The sequence below is a fragment of the Triturus cristatus genome, chromosome 1_2 (genome assembly GCF_964204655.1).
Source record: "Triturus cristatus chromosome 1_2, aTriCri1.1, whole genome shotgun sequence".
NCBI classification, from domain to species: Eukaryota; Metazoa; Chordata; class Amphibia; order Caudata; family Salamandridae; genus Triturus; species Triturus cristatus.
The window spans coordinates 1,052,365,396-1,052,379,614 of NC_140580.1; positions in this window are offsets into that span (position 1 = coordinate 1,052,365,396).

Genomic DNA, 14,219 nt, shown 5'->3' on the forward strand with positions numbered 1-14,219 from the left:
GAGTGAGGGAAGCCCCGCGCCACGAGAGAGGTACCGTCCGACCTTCGCCCCAGCCGGCTAGTGACAAGGGCTGGGGGGGAAGAGGGGACCTAGGCACCAGTACCGGTGCCTACTGCCTGAGCGGCCCCACATGACAGTGGGTCGCTCCAACGGTTGGGGCAGTATTTGTTTCTAGAGCGCTACTGCGCTCCAGCTTCGGGGGCATTTCCTTGGTGATCGGTGCGAGGCACCGAGTCAGAGCGGCCCCGTGTGTGCAGTGGGCCGCTCCAACGCTTGGGCCCGATTGTTTCTGAGCCTGCGTGGGTCCAACGAAGGGCACATATTTCTTAAGAGCCCAGTGAGGCTCCAACGAGGCGGGCATCCTTTATTTAGAGTCCAGAGGGGACTCACGCCGGCCAATATTGTTACTTCAGAGCCCTGAGTGGCTCCAGCACGTGTGCCAGTTTGTTCTCTGAGCCTAGATGGCTCCAACGGTTGGCGCATATAACTTTCAGGAGCCAGTGTGCTCCAGGGGACATGGTGGGTGTAGAGCCTAGGTGGCTCCAACATTCTTGGACACTATTAGCCTTCCACAGCTGCGCAGCACTTAGTGCCAGTTGCAGCGTTTAGGCCCTGTTCTTGTCCCCAGCTGCCCAGCAAGTAGTGGGCAGCTGCTACGTTTAGGTTCTGGTGCGACCTGGACCCTAATGTGATGGAGGTGTTATTGCGATTCATGCTAATGTGATTGGGTGTTAGGAAATGTACTGTGTATAGCATGTTTTGCGCACCCTGTGTCTTATACCTCTAAATGTGGTCATTTCTGCCTAGGAGGTTGTTTTACCTGTTTAGGTTGGTGTTAGGGAGATTGTACTTCCCTGTGCGATATACGCCCCTAGTGTAGGTATACGTAGGTGGATAGGTCTAATGCGTTAGACCAATGAGAAGATTGCATAATGTGTTTATGCCCCTGTGATGGATGCAGGATAGGTTTTATACCTGATGCTAGTGTGATGACGCTGAGGTCATTATTGCGCCAGAAGTTACTGGTTGTGTTCTACAGTGCTAATTTGTGTTATGTTCTACATGTACACTTGGTGATTTGTGCTAATTCTGACAGTGGCCCATGTGGCCCTGTCCCGTGTAAATAGTCCCTTGTAAAATTCTGCCCAGTGCCAGTTGGCACAGTGTAAATTGTGTGAATATTATCTAATGTGTTTGGTATGATACAAAGGCTATTATTATATAATACCTTGTGTGGAGTTTTCTTTGTGGTGGGCCTTGGGTGTTGTTACTGGGTGCGCGCGCAAACGCTTTACACTTTGCCTCCAGGATAAGCCTGACTGCTCGTGCCAAGCTACCAAGGGGGAGAGCAGGGGTTATCTTTGGCGTGTAACTCCCCAGCCCTGACTAGAGTGATGGTTTCTGCCTGGCTTTGGCGCAAGCCCTAGCCAACCAGAAATCCCATTTCTAACATTGGTGGCAGCGGTGGGATAGGACTTGCGTTTGCGCTGTGCCGCAGCAGCAACTGGCTGCACTACAAAACTCTGCATTTTAGATAGTCACATGGTATAGGGATTATTGTTCTAAGTTTGTTTTTAAGTGTCATTTCTGTGGAAATGTGTTTCTGGATTCACCAGTAAGGGTGGGATCCAGTGGTGGCAGCAGATGTGTGTCCAGTGCATGTATTCTCATTCCCAGTTCCCGGGGTAATGGTACCTGTGTCACGTGGTGGTCAGGTTGAGAAATCAGGGGCGGTAGAAACTGTCTTACCAGTCTTGGGAGGGGTTTGGGGATGAATGTGTAATGCGCTGGATGAATATGAATGTCCCATTCCCAGTTCCCGGAGTAATAGTACCTGTGTCACGTGGTGGTCAGGTTGAGAAATCAGGGGCGGTAGAAACTGTTTTACTAGTCTGGGGGGGGTGTGTGTGGATGAATGGTGTGAGTTCTCGGAAATAAGGAGCTTGCTGAATACTTTGGTGTGAGTTCTCTGAAATAAGGAGCTTGCTGGTTGATTGGGTGTGAGTTCTCTGGGATAGGGTGCTTGCATTGGGGAGTGATTCCAAAAGGAGTGGCTGAGGTGTCTTCCAGCCCAGCGTGGTGGAAGAGGTTTAGAGTGCGACCTGGACCCTAATGTGATGGAGGTGTTATTGCGATTCCTGCTAATGTGATTGGGTGTTAGGAAATGTACTGTGTATAGCATGTTTTGCGCACCCTGTGTCTTATACCTCTAAATGTGGTCATTTCTGCCTAGGAGGTTGTTTTACCTGTTTAGGTTGGTGTTAGGGAGTTTGTACTTCCCTGTGCGATATACGCCCCTAGTGTAAGTATACGTAGGTGGTTAGGTCTAATGCGTTAGACCAATGAGAAGATTGCATAATGTGTTTATGCCCCTGTGATGGATGCAGGATAGATTTTATACCTGATGCTAGTGTGATGACGCTGAGGTCATTATTGCGCCAGTAGTTACTGGTTGTGTTCTACAGTGCTAATTTGTGTTATGTTCTACATGTACACTTGGTGATTTGTGCTAATTCTGACAGTGGCCCATGTGGCCCTGTCCCGTGTAAATAGTCCCTTGTAAAATTCTGCCCAGTGCCAGTTGGCACAGAGTAAATTGTGTGAATATTATCTAATGTGTTTGGAATAATACAAAGGCTATTTTTATATAATACCTTGTGTGGAGTTTCCTTTGTGGTGGGCCTTGGGTGTTGTTGCTGGGTGCGCGCGCAAACGCTTTACACATTGCCTCCGGGATAAGCCTGACTGCTCGTGCCAAGCTACTTAGGGGGTGAGCAGGGGTTATCTTTGGCGTGTAACTCCCCAGCCCTGACTAAAGTGGTGGTTTCTGCCTGGCTTTGGCGCAAGCCCTAGCCAACCAGAAATCCCATTTCTAACAGGGGCCCATCTACCAGAAAGTACCAGTTTGAATATTTTTCCATTCAAAGCATTGCCATGTATTTATTTACCTTACAATTGACTCTGGCACTTTAGTTTTCATAAAAGGTCTTTCATTTACTGCTGTCTCCATGCAAAACTTTTTTTTCTCCAGAAAATGTAGGCTGACACTTTTAAACTCGGTATCACATATTTGGGCACATTTTTCATAGAAAACATTGTGCTGCTGTGCCCTCAATAGACACTGTTCTCATGCCTTAGTTCTGCGCACACATCATCATCTGTGAGCTGGCATTTTGAAGACTCATATCAGCATGCAGAAAATGCTGTTGCTTTTAATCTCCGCACAGCGTTAATCGCATTTATTCTTTTTAGACTTTATTATGATGCTTTTCCCCTTGACACGTTTTTCATTATCTAAAGTGCACTGTGCTGTTTTGTTAATAATTTAACAGGTGAGTGAGCTAACTCTGATTTCTTCACGTTCTGTGGTGGAAATTAGTTACCCGAGCATTTCATCATGTGGGCCATACACTGATGGAGAGAGAGGGAGCTTTTGTGATGAAGTCACCTGCAGCACTAAAATGGGACTTTCTCTAATACAGTAGATGTCACAAAACCCTAAAAAGGATTGTTTTGAATGAACAGATGGATAATAACGTTTTGGAAAAGGCACCCTACACAGCTTACGTTAAACAGTCTCTTCTCTGCGATGTGTGGATACCTTCTCGGATACCTTTGTTCAGGTAATAACCATCATCCATACATTAATTTACACTAACATTCCAGTTGGGCAACATTTGTTATTGGTACAACCCGGGTTGGCAACTACGTTCTGACCTTTTTTTTTTTAGAATTGCCAAAGGTTTTTAAGTCAATCTATGGAGACATTTTTATTTGTATTTTGTAGCAGTGACTATCTTGACTACCCCCTCCCCTGCCTTTTTACTTACTCCAAAAAGAGAACCATCTGTTCAGAAAATCCCTTAAAACGTATGTCTTCAACCTGAAAAGACTATTCACATTGTTGTTTCTGTTTTCAGTCTCTTAGCAACAAGAAACTTCAAGGGTGTATTGTGCTTTGCATATTACAACTACCCAAACATACCTAACCGTAACACCTCATCATGGCCAAAGTGTTTGCTATCTAGTAGGGATCAGGCACTGTCATCAGTTATCGCAACCCTGAGAATCTTCATCACTTCCACTTTGCTCGGAGCATCAGTACCTGTGTAATGAGTAACAGTTTACATTACATTATAACACTTTTCTGAGGTATAGGCCAGGCCACTGGATGTATGCAACTCTGCAGCCCATGCATTTTCCACATAATTATGAATTTGCCTCACTTGCCACATAATGCACCATCTGCTGCAGAAGCTGTATGTTTGAACCCAATTTGTTTCTAGCTCAAACGGATCAAAGGTTACTACAAACGTGGCAACGTGTGTCCCTGCACAGTGGCTGGCTCTCCACAAAGGTTGACTAGTCATCTTTCATCTGTTTATTGTTGTATTTGGATATTAAACTGATACTAATAAGGTAAGATATTTTCCCAAGTAGTGTTGCCATGTATAAAAATGACAAAATAATGAAGTAATGCTGCAACGAAATATGCCCTGTTGGGCTGCATAATTTGCATTTTCTTGCTGATTAATTCAGTCAACTCTTCTGCATAATTTGGTCCTCCCCTGCCCCATAACTCCACTGGATCTGGGTATAGTGTGTCTGGAGAATAAAGCAGTGTGAATACATATGTATCACACAGTGGTCTGTAGCCCTTTGCCATTAGTGTGTCCCATTCTACAGTGCCCTTTCTGATCACGAAATGCCAACACAATTGGTGGCTGCTCTTACATTGGGCTGTTTCGCCTCCACCAGCAGTCTCTCTAGCAAAGTAGAACTCTAAATTAGGAGAGAAAATGAGAGAAATCTAGTTGTTTAAGTTTAAGAAAAAGGTTTATTAAAAAAAAAATGTTCAAAGATATATAAACAATTGAAAAAATATAATGTTCACACAAATTGAGACTGTTAATAAAAGACAAAGGATGCAATGCACACGAATGGATGTAATTGACATTATTGTATTCCTCTAAGAAAGAAAGCATAGTCGAATCGGGGTCTTCGATGTTTACGTACCCACACCCCCTAGTGTTGTCGCTGAGCACAATATGTGTTGAATGAGGTGGAATGTTCTCTGCCTTTGTGTGTGCAATCAAATCATAATTATGAGAGACATTCGCTGATTCAAAGTTCATTACTTCTGACAACCTGATAAAACCCTGCCAGGCTCTAGTGTAAAACAGTTTTGCCTGGAGATGCGTGCGAGATATGCTTTAATAAAGTTAATTAATAAATACTCCAGCGTGTTAAACCTAAAACAATGTCACCCTGAGTGTCTGGCTGTGTATTAAACGGGCAGCTAGGCATTCTGCTTGAACAATTTATTGGAGAGTGTGAGGTATGGGGTGTTGCGTTTGTTGATAAATGTGTTTTTGATTACTTATGTTAATCTGGAATAAACATTATTCTTAGCGCAGTGTGTCCCTCAGGAAAGTAGACCTTAAATCACCCTGCTTCTCCAGGCCATTACTTTATTTTGTGACTTTTTCTCAATGTGCAAAGAACTTTCCAAAGAGAGTGCCTGGCGCCACATGTGAGGCCATTTGAAAGGGCAAGCGATGCAAAAATGTGATCTTTCATCCTTGCCAGGTATTGATTGTTGAATTCTGCCATAAAATTGTTTCTGTATCAGTTACCCAAAATTAAAAGCTCCTTTTAATACCCACGAAACCATTTACAGTTTTAATTTTTCATCACAATTTGCATAGCTTTAAAAACATGTATGTTATATATTCCTCAGTGCACACTCTGCTAAAACACACTTTTTGTGAACCTATGTCCGTCTGTACGTTTTTCATTCCGAATCACTCAATGGCTGGGATTAGATTGTTGAGGTGTGGAGATTAAAGTGTTGTTCTGCGAAGCAGGTGATAGATTTTTTGTCTTTCTGTTTTTGACTCATTTATACAGTCTGTGCTCTGTTAGGTAGACATCATCATGCAAATATGTTTACCTTAAAGGAACTTAGCGTGATCCGCCATGGCTACATATTGTGAGCAATACAAATCACAGAGTGGGCTTTGGGTCAGACCCTTAAGGGGGATTGTCAGACTTTATTGCCTATCTCACTCCCCTGCTACTGATGCAATGAATTGTCTCTCTATTCTTGTGTTCTGTCTCAAATGTATGTTTTTTGGGTGGATGGAGTGCATCCTTCCATGGCTGATTTCAAAGATTGCATAACAATGCAGCTGAGGGACTATTTCCTCTCCCTTTCTAGCTCTTTGTGCCCCACCTGCTTCCCTTTATTAAAACCCTAACCCCCCAGTGCCTGCTTGCCCTCCCATCTCTATTGCTGCTGAATCAGTGGGCGGCTTTCTTGAAAGGATTTTAACCATTCCAAGATGGCTGATCTTGCTTATGCTTACATACACATACAGGGGTTATCTTTGGAAGACATTCTTTATGAAACTCCATTGAATGGTGACTTTAGCTGGTGGCCTTTTAAAAATGTTTTTTAACCATTCCAAAATAGCAGCAGGTGAATATACATACTTAAAGAAAGAACATTCAAATATGGCCACCACGAAAACATGTGCATCTATGGCAGGCATCTTCACATCCATCTTTTTTAAAGCGTGGGAAGATTCATTGAAAGATGGTGGCCATCAAGGAAAAAACTTTGTCAGAGCCAATAGGTGTCATTGGCTAGGCCAATAGGCTTTGCCAATGCTTGCTTCTTCTTGATTTGATGTTTGCATTCTGTGTGCAGTGTGGGTTTGGGGTATGTCTGGCCTAGATAATCTGTCAACACAATTTTTTGTGATTACAGATTCGCTCAAATCCATTCTTTTTACAAGTTAACTACACCAGCAGAGAAAGTTCTATTGATCGTGATAGTTGCTTACACATATCAGAATATATCGTCTATTCCTCCTGATTTATCGAAATGACGCTGAAAAACCAAATATACTGATCCCCGACAGCCAACCTGGAAACAGTAATCAGTGGGAAATACCTGCATAACAGATAAGGTTTCATTAAAACTGACATAGGGCCTCATGTAGGTAAATAAATTTTACCGGTTCTTAAATACCGAGCCGTACCGAATCGGTAAATTAGAATCGGTAAGTTATATGTAGGTAAAAATTCGGTAACAGTTACCGATTCGGTAACATTCGGTAAATACGAATCGGAATTCACCGATTCGGTAAATACCGAGGTGATAATTACCGATTCGGAAAATACCGAGGTGGTATCTACCGAATCGGAAAATACCGAGGTGGTATCTACCGATTCGGAAAATACCGAATCGGTACGTACGGATTCGGTAAATAACATCACATGACTTGACGAAACAGCTAATCCTGTGCAACGACAGCCCACCCAACCAGGAACTGCCCACACCCAGGCAGGTGTACACAATTAGCCGAAGTGGCCACACCCAGGCAGGTGTACATAATTAGCCGACCCTGGAGAGGCCTGGAGTGCAGAGGAGAGGCAGGGAGCAGTTGCATGTGCGAGCGGGAAACGAACAGCATGTCCAGCCAGAGAACACAGAAAGACGGAGGGGAAAGGAGGAGGAAGCTCAAATTCAGCCCCAAGGAACTCCAGGTGCTGGTGGAGGAGGTGGTGAAGCAGCACCAGAAGCTGTTTGGGAGGCAATCCCTGCAAGTGCCTGAGGCCGAAAAGCGCAACATATGGCTGGCCATCCAGGCGCAGGTCAATGCTGTGGGAGTGACCCACAGGGACATTGAGGTCCTCAAAAAGCGCTGGTATGACCTGAGGATTGTGACCAAGAGGAAGATGGGCGACATCCAGAAGGAGGCCAGCCAGACCGGAGGTGGAACCAACAGGGCACCTGCCCTCACCGAACTGGAGGAGCTGGTGGCGGCCACACTCGAGCAAGAGAGCGTCGTGGGTCTTGGGGACGCCGACAGCTCTGCCAGAGCCGCAACACACCAAGGTAAGACGAAAGCACAGCAATGTAGCCTCCCCTACCCCTATCCCACATCCCCCATTGTGAAACGAGAATCACACTGCAGTCCACACGTGTCAGTGCAGACAGGCAATGCATTCCGGGAGATGTAGTCAGGGCAACACTAACCATGACGTAAATGTCACAGGGCAACAAGGCATGTCACGCACTCGAGGCACAAGGAGACAGAGGACAGATTGGAATGTGAAATGATTTATTGTGACGCTTGCAATGCAGCCCTTCGGGGACACTGAGCCAATGTTGTTTTTCTGTCCACAGATGTGACATCATGCAGTACAGGGCATGCTGCAGGGGAGACGGCACACCGGCCACAAAAATCACCTCTAGCCAGCACGAGTTCAGACCAGGGAGCAGGCCCACTTGCAACCGCACCACCTACGCAGCCAGCCTCGCCGCACACAGAGCCAGCATCACCTCACCGAGAGCCAGCATCACCACCACCAGAGCCAGCATCGCCACTCATGTTCGATTCACCGGCCACATCTCCGCTTGCAGGTGTGAGAATGAGGAGGCGTCCAGCAGCCAGGCTACGAGCCTTAGACACCTCGTCAGACGACAGCATGGGCCCAGAAGACCGCACCGGGCCCCAGGAAGGGAGCCATCCCACTGTGCCCCACACCTCACAGGCAGCACAGACGGGAGCAAGAGGGCGCCGCAGGTCGCGTGTCCAGAGTCCACCAGCACCCACTGACGGCCATGGTGTCTTCTTGGGGCTCGAGGGCCAAATGTTGAAGCAACAGCGCCTGCAATCAAAGGCAGTTATGTCAGTCCAGAGGCACATGCGGGTGATGAAGACAAGCTTAGTCAACATGGACACAAACATTGGCGGCATGGCTGCGGGCATTCGGGACATGTCCCAGTCAATCCAGCAGTTGTGCAGCAAATTAGATGCTGACATCGAAGCACGGCGCCGGGAACGCCAGCGAAGGGACACTACCAGCAGGGCACTCAACCGTCTGGCAACTGCGACTTCCCTACTTTGCCGGCGCTCTGTGACGATGCAGGAGGGCCTAACACAGTGCTGCAGCGACCTGTCTCGGGGGATGGTGCAGGTGACAAGTGCACTAGGGGTGCTATTGAGTAGTCAGGCGTCGACAACTGCTGCAGGGGATGCTGCGGAGAGCATCGACACCAGCAGCAGCATCACACCCCCCGTCCCCGAAGCACGCAGGAGCAGCAGGCGGCTTGGGGTTGGCTCTAGTGAGGATGCACAGGCCGTGCAATCCACCACTGCAGCGCGTATGCGCAAACATTGATGTGGCCCTGCTTATCCACTTGCCATTGGGTGACGTAACCCTGGACATACTCATTGTATAGATGGCATATTGCCAGATTGACCCGTTCATGTGTTCATGGCGTGGTGCCACATTAAACTACGTCATGACTTCTCACAACTCGCTGTGTCCCCTCACTTACTCAGAAATAGTTGCATGTGATCTCTGCCCGTCTCTCTCTCCCATCGACTGCAGTTGGCACTCTAGCTGCGCTGCCCTCTGGCTGGCCTGACTCATCCTCGTTGTCCTCAACATATGTTAGTTCCACATCTGTACCTTTTTTCGTGGCAAGGTTGTGCAGCATTGCACAAGTGGCAATTATCTTGCAGCAGGTGATGGGTTTGTACTGGCGTGCGCCTCCGCTCTTGTGGAGGCAGCGGAACCTGCTCTTCAGTAGTCCAAACGTGCGCTCCACCACATTGCGTGTAGATTTGTGGGCCACGTTGTATCGTCTCTCACTCTGGGTTGCTGGGTGTAGGTAGGGAGTGAGGATGAATGACCGGCATGCATATGCACTGTCGCCTGGATGAGTAAAAGGGAACCATCATTTACATGCCTCTATACACTCTGATTTGCAGGTTTCAAGGGGCGTCACTGTTACTTACCCAGCAGGTATCCCTCTCCGAATTCTCCGGCACTCAGTCGTGTGTATATCCCACTATTCTGGAAGATGTAAGAGTCGTGGGTGCTCCCAGGAAACTTTGCAACAATATCTGTGATGATGTTCCCTGCATCACAGATCACCTGCACATTGATGGAGTGGGTGGACTTCCTGTTCCTGTAGATGTGCTCTGTATCAGCTGGTGGACAGATTGCGATGTGTGTACCATCAATACAGCCGATGACATGGGGGAACTGTGCCATGTGATAAAAGTCTGTTTTTGTTTTCTGCAGTGCAGCCTGTGTGTTTGGGAAGCTTATGTAGTGGTGCATTCTCTGCATCATGGCATCCAGGAACTTCCTGAAGAAACGGGACAGGCAACTCTGGGATACACCACCCACCGCAGCTGTCACCACCTGATAACTGCCGGATGCCAGTAGATGTAGGCTGCAGAGCACCTGCACATGTGGTGGTATGGCGTGCGCCCTTCTTGTTGGCTGGTCCAGGAGTGGGTGCAGGTCCCTTATCAGGTCCATGATGGTTTCGGGGTGTAGCCTGTACCTCTCATGTATCTCTGCATCAGTCAGCTGGAATAGTGTGATGCGCTGTCTGTAGATTTGTTCCTCCCGTCGCCACACCCTCAGTCCTGCTGCCTGTAGACGTAGGCGCCTTGCAATGACGTACATGGCGGCCATGTTGTCCACGCTGTTGCATTTTGGGATTGCTTATGTGCATTGTTGATGGTTACCACCTGCTTTCCATCCGTGTTAATTACCGACTCTTATTTACCGATTTTCCTGGATTTCTTAATTACCGACTGCTCCTACATGTCATTTTAGATTTTTACCACTTCATATTTACCACTTCATATTTACCGATTCGTTAATTGTGTATTCGGTAAATATGAATCGGTATTTTAGAATTCGGTAACTATGAATCGGTATTTACCGCCTCATATTTACCGAAAAGTGGTTTTTGGACTCCTACATCTCACTTGTCTGAATACCGGTCGGTAACGGCATATTTACCGAAAATCGGCCGTTACCGACCGGTATTTCGCTACCTACATGAGGCCCTTACTCATTTATTCCTAAGTATATAGTTCCTGGAACGATGTATAATTCTCAAAGAGCACACATTTCCTTATGGAAATAACTTACTGTCATATGTGAGAGCCTGCAACCCCTGTATGAAATCCTGTTTCTAATTTCCCTAATAGAGGCGACTTGCCATGAAACATGACATGGCAGCTTAACTGTAATGACTTCATAATGCCTGCTGCTAGAGCCAGAAGCCCAGGTGAAAAACAGGTCACAGAGCATAATTAAAGCTAAAGTTTATTCATCAAAATGAAAGATAGCTTTTCCTTCTTTCAATCTGTTTTTCTAAATGAACAGCAATCAGAAGAAAGGAGATATTTATGGCAATATTTGTTTTTTTTCCACACTTCAGGTAAATATAGAAAAGAGAGCATCTCTATGGATGTTTCTACATATTCTGAGGAAGAGTGTTTCTTAAATCTGGTTTACAGTACACTGATTTAAAATATCTTTCTGTGACAAATATCTAACTGCTTTTTGGTCTGTTCCAACTAGAGTATTCGTGTCTGCAAACATCTTATCTCTTTCATATGAAAGAGCCAAACGCTAAGTGGAAAGATTGATGGTGTGACCGTATACTATATGGTATAAAGTACCCCCACCATACATTATAAGGATATTGCAGGTTGTCTTGGAGTTCCATTACCTTATGAAGAAACTCTTCAGTGACTTGCAATATCCTTACAGTGTACGTCAGGGAGTAATATATCCCATAAATCTCAGGGTAACAGGCCTATAAGTTAAATGCTACTAGTGGGTTGAAGCAATGATTATGCCACCCACAGACGTAGCCTTTCAAACCTGTCCAAGGCCAGCCACTGCAGAGATATTATACTGGAGCGGAAGCTTTCTGACTGCAAATGGTCGCAACCGCCCGCTTTAGGGTAATCTCATAGGTGTCCTCCTAGCGTCCACAAAACAAGCTAGGGGAAGCCAAATCATGCTTGCCAACTTATTGTTGGCCAGCCATGTGCATGAGAAATATTTTGCATGTGGTTGCCGGAATATGAAAGCAACTCCGTGTTACGCGGCCATAACTAACAACTCCTCTGGCAGAGCGAAATCTATCCTCCACCCCTACTTCTTGGCTGCTGGTGAAATAAGATTTTGGGTCATGGGGTCAGAGATCTCAGTCTGATTCCATTCAGTTGCTTGGGCTTGACAACCACACCCAGGCACAGTTCACTGATGCTGTGGCACAGTCCATTCTGGCACAATTCATTGTTATAGTATCACATTCCGCTTGGGCACAGTGTGTTGTTCTGGTCTGCTGGAACACCCTTTGTTGATGCAAAGGTACAGTCCATTGGGCACACTTCGTCAATGCAGAGGCTCAAGCTGTTTGAACCACAATTTCTAATTGGATTCGCTCATAGGCAGAGACTGTGCTCCCATCCCATTGAGCATGCAGGCCGCTCTCCTTAGCCTTACTGTTTAGACCGACCCTGACACCGCGTGATTTAAGCTGTTTCTGTCTCAGAACTGTCACACCTCTTGTAAGTTTGATTGCTCATTAAATCTCCCATCAGGCAGGTTGGCATCAAGGCACTTTAGGTCAGGTGAACATCTTCTTCCTTCTATGTAAGGCTCCAGGTGATGTCTCCTCATTTCTGGGAAGCCGGCTGTCAGGCAGACTTCAGCTCTGAACCCCCAGGCCTCTCTTACACTGGTTCCCTCAAAACACACAATCCATGTACGATTAAGATTAAGGCCAGATACACTCACATGCGTAACATCCCTTGTAATGTTACACCTAGGATCTGGGTTAGCACATAGAAACTGAATTTTACATCAGTAGGGCAGTAGGCCTCCGCACCATTTGCATAGATGAAAGGATTTGACACAACTACTGATTTATAAAACATGATACACTGCCACCAGTGCTCTATCTGCTAAACCCACAGCAGGGATGGTAATCTACTGTGAAACAAATGAGGGCACCCTTAATGCTTCCCTCCAGGTCACCGGGCAGGACGAGGACCTCGCTCATGTTAAGGATCAGGCCTAGGCCTACTTGCAGAGCATGAGACTGGGACTAAATTCAGAAACCAAGATACAGACAGTCACAGTCAGACAATCACGGCAGGGGAACATGACTGTATTCCATTCCGGGAACATTCAACAAGGAAATGGCATTTACCCACAAATATTAATATAAAGAAAGAAAACGTAAAGGAGGAGAAAAAATGAGGTTGAGGGCAGTGGAGATAGCCATTATCACAGTAACATCAAGCATGCCTGTTAAATATTTACATTACAATGATTATCATAATCAATATTTACTACCAAGGGAGATGATCTCTCATGTTCCTTGATCAGCGGAGGAGGCATCTTCCATTGAATTGGATATTAAGCTTTCGCTGTCCAAGGCCAACTAGTTTAGATAACCTGCACATTTCACAAAGGGTTTAATTGAACAAAAGGTTTGTCAGTAAATCATAGAGTCCTGCAAATGTCTTGATTCAGCTTTTCAAGTTTTAATCTGATCATTTATAAGCCCACCTTTGTCCATTTTGACCTTTTCCCATCAAAGGGTATTGAAGGTTACTTAATAAGAGTCGTACGGATTCTGGGATTAAATCACTCCGTTAAGACAATATCAGTTCATAGAGCATCTCTTCCGTTTATTAGGGAATTGCCCCTTCTGAATGGTCCATTGAAGAATACCTAGAACAATTTTGTTTTGGTAGCACTTGTGTTCAGTTTGAAGAACTTTGGATGACTGCCATCACCATATCCCAAGATAATACAGTTCAATGGTTCTTTTTTATATATGTCATGATTTGGAGCTTGATTATGCTCCTACCAACCTTGTCATGCAGCTGTACCAACATTGTGTTCTTCAAAATGTATCAGAGTTTGATTCCAGAGGGTGTAATTTGTAATTACAATGATTTCTTTCCTCTGGATTATACAGCCTAAAGTGGTGAAGTTTTATAGTTAGCTTTTGGGCTTTCATTTGATACAGTGTTGGAGGCATTATTGCACTGGCTGTCTTCATTATTCCTTCTGTTCCTCATACCAAGATCCCAGCTTCCTTTCTCTGACTGTCTGGGCTTATATATGCAGGGATTTGCAAAGACTGGTTGTGGGCCTGTTAGACCTGGCCCTTTTTGCAGGTTTATCCCCAATCTGTTTGCCTTTTGGCTCCTATTTTTCTGACCCTGTTTTTGTTGGCTATAGGACTCTTGGCACTTTTCCACTGCTGATCAGTGTTGAAGTGCATATGCCCTCTGTGTAAATTGTGATTGGGCATCCGTTATTGGCATATCTGATTTTCTGACAAGTCCCTAGTAAAACGCACT